Source organism: Melozone crissalis, unplaced genomic scaffold (genome assembly GCF_028551555.1).
Source record: "Melozone crissalis strain CALT ecotype California unplaced genomic scaffold, PUWL_Pcris_2 ptg000008l_1, whole genome shotgun sequence".
In the NCBI taxonomy this organism is placed as follows: Eukaryota; Metazoa; Chordata; class Aves; order Passeriformes; family Passerellidae; genus Melozone; species Melozone crissalis.
This window is the reverse complement of record NW_026535786.1, coordinates 7,057,060-7,069,295: the sequence shown is the minus strand read 5'-3', so window position 1 is coordinate 7,069,295 and position 12,236 is coordinate 7,057,060. Positions and strand designations below refer to the sequence as shown.

The window sequence follows — 12,236 nt, the reverse complement described above, 5'->3', positions numbered from 1 at the left end:
GCATCTTATAACTTTAGTTAATCACTTGTAAAAGAAAAGCTTCAAAACATTTTCTGCTGAAACATGTGAGCATTACTTGGGTAATTAGAAAAGCTAATAAGGACATAATTTAATAAGCTAATAAAGCTGAAAAATATGTCTGAGAACATGGATCCATAGGGCCAAAATATAATTGGCAATTGGGTTCTGCTGTCAAGACTATAGATGTAATCATAGAATGGCTTGCATTGAAAGGGATCATCGTGATTATTCAGCACGTGAAATTTGTACAAGGATGTTGAAGAATTTTTTAAATATATTTTCGTATCCAAAAAAAGTTTGCAAAATAATCATAGAATGCTGAAATTATAGAATCATAGAATGATTGGGTTGGAAGTGATATTGAAGATCTTCTTGTTCCAATCCCCCTGCCATGGGCAGAGACATCTTGCACTAGACCAGTGTACTCAGAGCCCTATCCAATTTGGCTTTGAGCACTTCCAAAGATGGGACATGCACAGCTTTGCTGGGCAACTCTCAGCCTTCACAGATCAGAATTTCTTCCCAGGATGTAATCTAAATGTCTAATCTAGTTACATGTTCACAAGTTGTGGCAATTCCCACACAGGCAGTTTTCACTTCGGTTTAGTCAGGTAGCGTTTAGGACAAAGTCACTACACCAAAAACTAAACGCACACCTCCCAGGGGACAGCACACATCCACTGTTGAGCTCAAAGCCTGACAGCCAGAGGAGCTTTTGAGTGAGGTTTGCCAGTGCCAGTATCTCAGCTTTTGTGTAGTTCAAGCTCCGTTCAGGGGCAGCCCACCGCTTCCGGAGCAGCAGCGATGAGATGAATCACTCAAAATGGTGCATTTTCCTTGCTGTGGATAGGCATTCACACAATTGTGATTAATGTTGCCAGAACTTTGCTCATGCAGGGATGTTTTATAAATAGTAAAATGTGTTTTTCCCACTCTACATGATAGTTTATGTGAATAATGTTTTATATATATAGCGCTGACTTTTAGATCTGTGATCCAACTGCAACAAAGGTCAACAACAAGTGAAAGTCATGCTTGCTTTCTCATTGTCAAGATAAAAATGAACTGTAGCTCTCAGTTAGGTTCCCAGGAAGCTTTTATCTTCCTCAGCAGAAAATCACAGCTCAAGACTCAACAAATTCTTTTCCTTGTTGGTATTATCAGCTGAGTAGCAGAGGATTGACAGAAAATGCAGAGTAACTTTTCTCATAGAGGTGGTTTATGTAAAGAAAATGATGCAATTTTTACAGGAAAACTTCTGTTTTGGGGAGTTTAGATTGTTACTTCATCAGAAAACAGACAGCAATATCAGTCGTTGGTGATCCATTTAGAACTCAGCCAAGCACTAAAAAAGATGGAAAATTAATAATATCTTTAAATAGGCTATATTTCCAGATGGATGTTGCAGATTTGGCCCACAGCACATATAAAGTCCTGGAAAATATTTATTTATATAGTTAATCAATCCATTTGTTGGATCAGGACTTTAAAAAACCCTCTCTGCCTAATAATAAAACTGCTGTGTCTAGACCAAGCTATTTGCTTGGGATTGTCTGAGCTTTGTTTTGGGTATCATTTTAAGATAATGTCTTTCATTTCAAAGTTAAGAGTGCCTTATGATTGCCTTATGATCTGGGCTGAATCTAATTTTAACCTGGTTGGGTTTTACTTTGTCCTGATTTTCTAATAATTAAGAACACAGAAAATGTACCATGACATTGTTATTCAACTGACAGTCATTTATCCAGCCTTTCTGAAAGCTAGTTGTTAGGACCAAAGGAAGTTAGATGTTATTTTCTTTATGTTATTTTATACAAGAAATTTGCTTTTTTTCAGCTGAAAACATAAAGAAGTTTAAAAAAAAGTTGTTACATTACCTAGACTTTTTCAAATAGGAATTTTTATTCAGCACAGGAGGGATTTAACCTTTTAATTAAGCTAGCATTATCACAAAGAGGGATGGCTTTGAACATTGATAAGGTCAGACTGCCAGAAAGAAATTTTTTTATTTCCTGAGATAACATTACTAATTTCTAAAGTATTCAGCCTCCTCCTTTGCCTTCCCCTGCTCTTTGCAACTGCAAACCCACCAAAAACAATCTAGAAAGGTGCAAAATACTGTAGAATTTAGCACAAAGGTAGATAGACACAATCTTGACATGCAACAGTTGTATCCAACAGAAAAGTCAGGTGATAACTTTTGAAAGCAATGAAGTTTGAGGTTCTCCGGGTTAAGACATGTAGAATTTTGATTTTCATGGACTGGTAGTACATTTCCATCTAAATCATTGTCTGATGCCCAGAGAGTCCTCTATGCCAGATATAATTTTATACTTTTATAGCATTTTTCAGCTCTAAAGAAGGTTTTAGACATTACTAACCCTGCCAAATATACACCGTAACATGACACAAAACAAGTGTCTGATCACTTTCTGCAACTACCATAAAGGAGGTTGCAGTGAGGTGTGGGTCAGTCTCTTCTCCCCAGTACAAGTGACAGTACTGGAGGAAACAGCCTCAAGCTGCTCCAGGAGAGGCTTAGATCAGATACTAGGAAAAAATTCTTCACAGAAAGGGTGGTCACACACTGGAAAAAGGCTACCAAGGGAAGTGGTGGAATTGCCATCCCTGGGAGTGTTCAAAGGCATTTGAATGTGACAGCTGGGGATATGGTTTAGGGGTAGACTTGGCAGTTCTGGGTTCGTGGTTGGGCTTCATAATCATAGAGGTCTTTCACAACCTTAATGATTCTATAACTGAGGCATGTACTCTGGTCTGTGTTTGCAGACACTAAGAGCCCAGTTAGCTTCTTTAAAATATGCATGCTCAAATAATGTAGAAATAAAAAGTATGTCTATTCTTTCAATATGACTTTGGAAGGAGATCCCTAAATAACAATAGCCACAACAGAGAATCGCTGTCTTCATCCATCAGGAAAAGTGCTGGTTGGTTCCCACACTTCAGCTCTAATGTGAAAAATGCTTCCATATCCAAGTAAGACAAAGGCAAATTGTAGATGCCGAGGTCTAAAAGCAGTTCTACAAATAGGGGAAATCGGTGCACATATCCATTGCTTTCCTGCAGTTTTGCTTTGCTACCTGGAGTCCTATTCTCCATGACCCACTCACTGCTTTGGTTCAGGCTTAGCCTTATGGGACTTGAAAAACAAAGGAAGCTTGCTTGGCACTTCAGAAAATGCAGGTGTCAGTTATTTTTAAATGGAATAAATAAAGGTGATGATAGGATGTTCCCTCATAATTTCAGGTAAAGTATGGCCCATGAAGTGGTAAATTCATCAGAGGAAGTAAACCCACGCAATTTTCCCATTACATTGAGCTCAGTGTACCTGCAGGCTGTGGAGTTTAGTGGGGAACTCTCTTCCTGCCCAGCCCCTGATCTGGTGGAGTTTTATCCAGATGTGTCACCATCAGATCGTTGAGCTGAAGGAGCTTCCCCTGGAACCACAAACTCCTTAAATCAGGAACTAGGTTCCTGTGGAGAGATGAAATATAGAAATATGGGTTTTTGCAATAGCCTCAGTAAAGCAAATATTCCCTTGTTAATGCAGTATCTTGATGTTTCTCTGTGTACTGATTTCTGTTTACAATGACAGCTATTTTGTCTGCTTTTGCAGTAACCAGGGCTTATTAAAGTATCTGAAAATGTAGATTATTTTATCACAATTATGCTGTATTGAAACGCTGTGGAAGGATTAAGATGCAAAAGCCCATAGCTGTTTTTTCAGTAAGTGCCCTGCTATTGAAATGTTTAACTCAACCCTTAAAAGTGTCAAGCACATGCAAATGCACCTGACACAGATGTTTTTTGCTGGCTTATTGAACATCTAGTTAAAATGGACTAAATCTATCTTTATGTTGGTAAAAATTCATAGCTTTTCAAAGAGGGAACTGATAAGAATATTTGAGACTAGTAATAACTTGTTCAGCTCCAACATAAATTGCTTTGTAGAAAAAGAATTTTTTCTTCAGAGCTAATGGTCTAGGTTCATCAGGGTGACAACAGTGAGATTGTCAAGTTTATGTACATAAAGTATTTGTATTTTTATTTAAGAAGATAGCTTTCCACAAATACTGAAAAATACTTATCTCTATACCTTCTTCACACTAGAAGAAGCAGGAATGCTATTAAAATTTATGAGATATTTTTGTGTGTGTATACTTTGTGTTCAAAGAACTGTTAAAGGATGGCAGGGTGATAAAGTTAACCACTAAGATTTAGGAAATGCAAGAATTGAGATGCTCTAAGCAATTTTATTGCAGGTCCTCTGTGGCCATATATTGTAATGTAGTATTACAATATGCATCAACTCAATTACATTTTTAATTACACGGTTACTTTTGTTTTCATGGGCTTTGTCCTTCTTTCAGTACGTGGAGTGGTACTTCATATGGCATTTTACATTCAACATATGTCTTCATGCATTATTTAATGTGAGCAGTTCCAGCTGCTCCATTATTAATTTTTTCACTGATTTTCCTGTTATACTGAGGGGGCCTTATGGAAGTACCTGAAAGGAGGCTGTCAAGAGAAGGGAGCCAGGCTCTTCTCTCTAGTGCCAAGCAATGGGACAAGAGGCAACAGGCAGAAATGAGGAAAAACTTCTTTAGTGTGCAGGTGACTGAGGGCACAGGATGCCATGGTATTTCTCCTGTACAAAGCCCAGCCCTCACTGATTTCAGCTAAAGCTGCTGATGCTCAGCACTTCTGCAAAAACTGGCCATCTGTGGCTTGCAGGGCATTTTAAAGAGGAATGTCTCAGTTCTACAGCTGTGGAAAGTTATGTCTTGTGAAAAGCCTAGCAATGAGTGAGAGTTCTGTGGTAAAAGCAAGAATAGAAGCAGTTATCCACCATGGCATTCACCTGTCTTAGCTTGAGAGCATCCTTTTGCCTCATAGAGCCTTTCAGCAGAATCCCCCTGTTTCTGTGAAAATGATACTGGAATCCTGCAGACACATAATTCCTGTGTGAAGCCAGGGAAGAAGGTTTCAGCTGCAACGCACAAATAGCCTGCTGTGTCACGTGCTGCTGGACTAAATTAAAATATATATCTTTGGTACAGAAAACACAAGAGGGGGAAGTTGTTAGTTCTGTGGTTTTTTATTGTTTCTCTTTTATCCTTTGTTTCAGGCAATGCTAATACATTATTTATTTATTGCAGTCCATGATTACTTTGTACTCTTCTGATGTAAACCTCGGTAGTCAGTTTTGCCAGGCTGCTTTCCCACTGCAGGCTTATTGGCAGGGAAACTGAGACATGGCAACTTGCAGCATTTCCCAGCTCTGCCTCTCCAAATGCTCAGCTGTAACCTCAGCACAGTCCCCTCCCATGGCATAAGCTGCTCTTTGGGGTAGGCAAGGGGTGGAAAAGGAGAATATATGAGGCTCAGTGCCTCTGTGCTGGGGAACTGCAGCAGCAGAATTAGAGGCATCAATGGGGATGTAGATCTAGGGCTGCATGGGGAGCTGCAGGGGAAAACAAAGGAACTGCAGAGGCAGGAAGGCTCCTACAGCAACCTGGGGAACATGGACATACCAGAAAAAAATGCTTTGAGTGGATTTGTTGAAGACTATAAAAAGGAGTGGGAAAGTGATGTTATTGCAGGATAGAGAAGTGGCTACTGCCTGATGCTGATAAATGGTACACTTTCACCCACATCTTTCTTTTGCTTCCCTTAGATAAACAATCAGTATTAGCTGGATTTTCTTTTTTTCTTGTTACTGGTTTTTGTACTCTACAGCGACGTTCACCATTTAATCCAAGCAAAGCCACCCTCTTAGGATATCTTTTTGTATATTGGCACTTCAAGTTAAAAATCTATTTTAAATTATTGGATAGCAAGTAGCAGCCTCCAGAGGGCTAAACTGATGCTGTTAACAGGTCCAAAATGTGATGCAGCATATGGAGCTGAATACCTCATGGTACAGATTTGCATGCAGGCGGTTTTAATTAGGATTTAGAATTCCTGGAGGAATGCAGCATTCTGGGCTAGTCTCAATCTTGTCGATACATAGTGGTGTTGTTCATTCTAAAGCTCACAAAAACTGATAGATTCCTACTTGCTTGTAATTTTTTGATACTTTTGTGAACTGTTTGAACTTTTTCCATCTGCCAGCTTGATGTATGATCACTGCTTCTTTATGTATGCTTACTTTAAAAGGTTGCTTTTTTTAAAAAAAAATAATTTTATATCAAGTCGGTTCAAAATAATAATAGTTTGAAGTTTTATGACATTGCATAAATACTTATTTTTTCCCCTGCAACATATCATAGTTCAAAGTGAGATTATGCTTTAACTCGATGGTTACTGTGCCATCTTGTGAGGAAAAGGTGCAACTACTTCCAGCTGATCAAATGAAGAGGTACTTAGCTAATGCCCATCTCACTCCTTTTTCATCATGAAAAATAAAATCTTTTAGGGTTTAAAAAAAAAAAGATTATGAGAATGCTGTAAAACATATTTGTTTCACTGCATTATACTTGCCTTTTTTTTTTTTTTTTTTAGCTAAGCATATACTCCCTGCTATGGGCAAAAACCTGGTGCTTTCAATAAACTGAGATAAGAAATTATAGGTTTTTTTCTTCTTCTTAAAAAAAAAAGAAAATTAACTTCTGGTTGTACCAAATGGAAAATACATGCAAATTCTCAGTATTGAGCACTGATAATGTTCTTTATGTGAACTAATTTGGCTCTTAGAGGAAACCTTTTGTCTTCTAAAATTCACTACATGTTTCTCAGAGATAGCACACTGTACATTACCCAAAGTACTACTAGCTATTACACTGAGACAGAAAAAACCTAAGTCCTGACTTTAGAAAGACTGTGTTACCCTGGAACATTTATGAGGAAAAAACCAGACCAAAACATTAAAAAGAAATTACAATGGCATCAGCAAACCTGCAACTTAATGTTTAAATAATAATAATTATCATTGCTATTGAAGTCAGTGTAAGTGCACTAAATCTTGTACTAAAAGAGCAGACTGGAAAAATCCCCTAAATTCTACTACTGCTTAATGAACTGATTCTCTCAGTGACCTTGAACAAGTTGCTGCATTTCTGTGCCTAATTTTACCCACCTTTAGATCATGCACATCAACAGGATGTTATTAGTCTTGACTGCCACTTGTAAAGCTCTTGGGCTTCTTGGATGGAAGGTATTGCTGTGATATAGTGAAAAGCTTGGTGGAAATGTACTTGATAAGCAAAAGAGCAAGTCATTCACAATAAGTATAATTATTCAATGATTTAAGCTTCCTAATCTACTTCCACAGTCTTGGCAAGCAGATTGTGATTTCTTCCATTTTATATAATGAGAGGAGTATTTTTTTTTTTCTCTTTTTACTCTATAGATTGATTGCAAATATTCAGAATTCAAGCTGTGTTGCTCATTTGCAATCAGTTGGATGAGTAATATTATTTCTGCTCATGATTGGATGAATGCCCAATGATTTGTGTGTACAAATTGTAAAGTTTGTTTTCCAAAGATGCTCATTGGTATGACATTGAAATTTGCTGCCTTTGGAGAGCAGTAACAGTAAAATTCAACATACTGAAGACCAAAGAAAATACCAAGTACCAAAGTAGGACAAGGTGAAATTAACATTTTTTTGGTGGGATTTTGCTGATTCCTCATTTGTCTAAATGGACCAAGTCCATTATGTTTTGTTGTTGTCGTTGGCTGCTAATACTGAGAAAAAATCCCAGAATTCTAGAGTGGTTTGAGTTGGAAGAAGCCTTATTGATTGTCTACCTCCAACTACCCTGTTGTGGGCAGGGATACTTTCCACTAGACCAGGTTGCTCAGAGCCCCATCCAACCTGGCCTTGAACACCTCCAGGGATGGAGCATCCAAAACCTCTCTCAGAAGATCCAGTGAAGTTGGGTGATGCTTGCCCTGTTCAAAGGTAGCTCCCATGTCCAGGTTCCAGCAGATGACCAGCAATGGGGGTAACCTACGTGGGAGCTGCAAAGCAGCTCAGGTGCTGGTTTGAGAGAAAAGGCAAGCGAGAGAAAATTAAGAAGAAGGTAGTACTGGGATCCAGTTGCATACCTTGCCTATTTCCAGATTGCAGTGGGACAACTGGATCTGTAGGAGGTCATTGTTTCATGTGGGAAATTTTCTGCAGAAATTCCTTTCCCTGTGGTCTCACTGTTAAATGGGTTATATGAAGAATCACAGCTTGTAAGGTGCAGAAGTCTGGCCCCTCACTAAGAGGACTGTAAAACAGAAATTGTATTCAAGACTTGAAATGCTGATGTGTAACAGCTAAAACTGGTAGTATTGCTATTGTTTCCCAAGATGAAACATAATATACTGGCCACTGGCTTTGAAGAGTGATTGGGAGTGGGATTCACTCATGAATGGGTTATTATGTCATAGTATGTGGTGATATTTCCATTATTAACATCTATAAGCTTTATCTGCTATGAAGGTTTGGCTGAGTGGAAAGCAATGTCACTTTTTTTGCTTGTCTCTTGATGTTTCAGGGTGTTTTCTAGTTGGTCAGGAATCTCTGTAGATCAGGATTCGCTAGTTGCTCATTTCATAGAGTATTGTAGAGTCTGTGACCCCTCTGACATGTTTAGCTCCCTCGTTTTTCAGTCCTCCTATTGCAAGCAGCAGGAATGTGTGATGTATTGGAGTGTGGCCCAACCAAAGAGCTCTGTAGAGAACCAGGGACATGTGCTTTTGAATGGCAACTCCAGTTGGGCCAGATTCAGCTGCTTAGGTCAGTTTGACCTGATATAAATTGAAATGTTCTATTTGCATTTTCTGCAAACTGATGGAAACAACAAAAAAGAAAAAAATAAGCAACAAACTTCTGTAAAAATACTGGTTCCCTTTGGCCCAAAATTGAATGACAAATTCCAAGCTATCTTGATTCACTGTCAATTTGTCAAAGGTAGGTCATAAGAACATCTGTATTTCCATGGCAGTGCAGTTCTCTGGCTATTTTAAATTGAGAACTGCCTTTGTTGAAATTTAAGGTTTTTGACCATTACCTCCTGCTGGATTCATGTAGTCAAGTTCTGTCCAGCTGACAAGAAATCTCTTTGGCAGCCTTGGAAATGCTCCTTTAGACAGTATGATGTGAGGAGCAGTGATGCTGCAATAACCTCACACTGCAGAGAGAATGGTCTCTTATAAAAAGACCACATTCATATTAAAAATTCACAGCGGCTCACTCCACACCCCCATTATAGGTAATTACAGAGGATTTTAAATATCTGATGCTAGTTGGCAGCGTACAATACCCTGTCAGCAGCAGGCACTGATTTGTAATTTAATTATCATAAGACATCCACCTGTTCTTTTGTCAAATGAAGAGTAACATTTCCGTGCAATGATGCTTTTCCCTCCAGAAATTTGAATTAGTCCTTAGAGAAAGGTTTCTAGGGAATGGTTTTTTTCCAAGGACATTTGCAGGACCCCATCAGACCAGGATGATGGAGATGAATGAGGCATTTCTGCAGGAGTGTCTTAATTCTGGTTTGGTATTTTCAGCCTTACCACTGGATTTTTGCTGTGTCAAGCTGTTTTGGTTCACAGCTGAAAGCATTTCAATGAAGAGATGCTGTAGGAGGAAAGATGTATGAAAATCAATGAGTTTGGTGCTAAGAACATGAGGCAAACCCATAGAAGGATTGACCCAGAAATGCTCTAGGCTTATATTTTGTGAAGAAGGAGAGGCTGGGCTTGGGATAGGAGGGAGACAAAGACAATTAGAAGAGTGGAAATCTGTTCTGTAAACTTTTCAGTTGATGGCACGTGAACATGGATATTACTGAAGTTATCCTGGGCATTTACTGGATAAATAGATCAATTCAAATTATAAAGCAAGTCTATCACTGGAGATCCACGCAAGTGTTCTCCTCTTTGGGAGCACGGAGCTCAGGGTGAATCAATTTCCTCTGGGCTTTGGCTCCTGTTTATGCAACTGCTGCACTGCAGTGCAGTGATGGGGAAAGGATTTAGTGATGGTCAGAGATGTTCTCTCTGTAAGGCCACATCACACTGCTTCCAGATCATTTTTGCAGGGTAAAACTGCAGAAATGATCTGGAAAGAATATATATATACACACACACACATATATATGTGTGCGTGAATGTATGTATATATAATAATAGATGAATTATATAGAGTCAAAGTAATAATAGATAAAGAAATATAAAAACATAGAATAAATCACAGAATCGTAAAATGGTTTGGGTTAGAAGGGACCTTAAAGATTCAACCCCTGGCAAGGGTAGGGATGGTATCCATTAAATGAAATTGCTTAGGGCCCCATCCAACCTAGGCTCGAACATCCCTTACAAGGATGGGGCATCTACAAACTACCTGTGGAGTTTCACCCTATTCTAATGCTTCATCTACTTCATCACACTGAGGAAGAATTTCTTCCTAATACGTAATCTAAACCTCTTGCAGTTTAAAACCATTTCCCCTTATCCTGTCACTACATGCCTATATGAAAAAACCCCTCCCCCTCCATTATATAAGTATCCTTAAAGTACTGAGAGGTCTCACCCTGAGACCTTCTCTTCTCTAGGCTGAGCAACCAGGCTCTTTCAGCCTATCTTCGTAGGAGAGGTGCTCCATCCCTCTGATCCTACTCATAACCCTCTTCTGGATCTGCTGTAACAGGTACAGAGGAGGGAATGTCTTTCTTGTGCTGAGGACCCCAGAGCTGGATGCAATGCTCCAGGTGGGGTGCCACAAGATCAGAGTGCAGGGGGAGAATCATTTCCCTTGACCTGCTGGCCACTCTTCTTTCATGCAGCCCAGGATGAGGCTAGCTTTCTGGGCTGGGCATTCATTGTTGGCATATGTCCAGCTTACCACCCACAAGAACCTCCAAGTCCTGTTTTGCAGTGTAGCTCCCAGTCCTTACAGTGGGAGGGACTCCACTCCTCCCACATCCGCCCAGAAGATCAGGAACTTGGAAGAAGTGGGAAGCCTGTGTGTATATATATGTATATAGATTTTTGTTTCTGCAACATGTCAGCAGGACCAGGACAATGATTTTCCCCTTGTAATCACCAATGGTGAGGCCACACTGCAAATCCTGAGTTCAGTTTTGGGCCCTTCATTACAAGAAAGACAATGAGGAGCTGGAGTGTGTGCAGAGAAGGGCAACAGAGCTGGGGAAGGGTCTGGAGCACAAGTCTGATGAGGAGTGGCTGGGAAAGTGAGAGTGTTTAGCCTGGAGAAAAGGAGGCTCAGGGGGGACCTTCTCACTCTCTACAACTGTCTGAAAGGAGGTTACAGTGAGGTGGGAGTTGGTCTCTTTGCCAAATAACAACTGATAGGATGAGAGGAAACAACCTCATGTTATGCCAGGAGAGATTTAGATTAGACATTGGGAAAAATTTTGTCACTGAAAGGGCTGTCAAAATTGGAACAGTCTGCCTGGGAAGAGGTTGGTTCACTATCCCTGGAGGTATTTCAAAGTCGTGTATATGTGGCACTTGGGGACATAGTTTAATGGTGGATTTGGCAGTGCTGGGTTGGATGGTTGGACTCATTGATCTTAAAGATTCTTTCCAACCTGAATGGTTCTATGTTCTATGATAGAGCTTCTTATGGCTTCTGTCATTGCTGTCTTGTCTCCTTAAGAAGATGTCCACTGGACATTTCCATTTTCCCCATTCCTGAGTTAATGAGATGGCTCTGGTATTGTGCTCCTATTTCTCCTAATTACATTTTAGCAAATGACTCACTTATAAGAGGATGTCTCGGAGTAGTTGTCTTTTTAGAAAGAATACTCACTCAATTAAAAAAATAATTGATTGCTTGTGGCTTAAATGACCCGTGTGCCAAGCCTTAAATGTGACATTGGCTGGAGTACTATGTATTAGACTGATGGCTTCTTGCCCAAATGATATTTGGCTGGTGCCAGTCATTTCATATATTCATTAATTATGTTATCTGAAAAGTGAATATGTGAAGGGCTGCAGGCATATCCCAGAAAAGAAGAAGAGAATAAATCATGTCACATGTGTATTCTGAAAATAATTGGAAACTGCTGAAACATTTCCATACATAAGATTGAAGGCAGGAATACAGTGGGGTGGTTTCCTTAAGAGGAATGAGTAAATGAAATAACACTTCATAGCTGAGTGGTCAAAGTGAAGTGGATGGGCAGCAGAGAGGTCTGCTGCATGGAGAGGTCTGATTTGGGATCTTGTAC

General features: G+C 39.5%; 1 protein-coding gene across 12 annotated transcripts in view; it reads left to right on the top strand.

The window, feature by feature from the left end:
- DLG2 (discs large MAGUK scaffold protein 2) overlaps positions 1 to 12,236 on the top strand; it is a 983,561-nt gene that overhangs the window by 443,945 nt on the left and 527,380 nt on the right. The window lies entirely within an intron of this gene.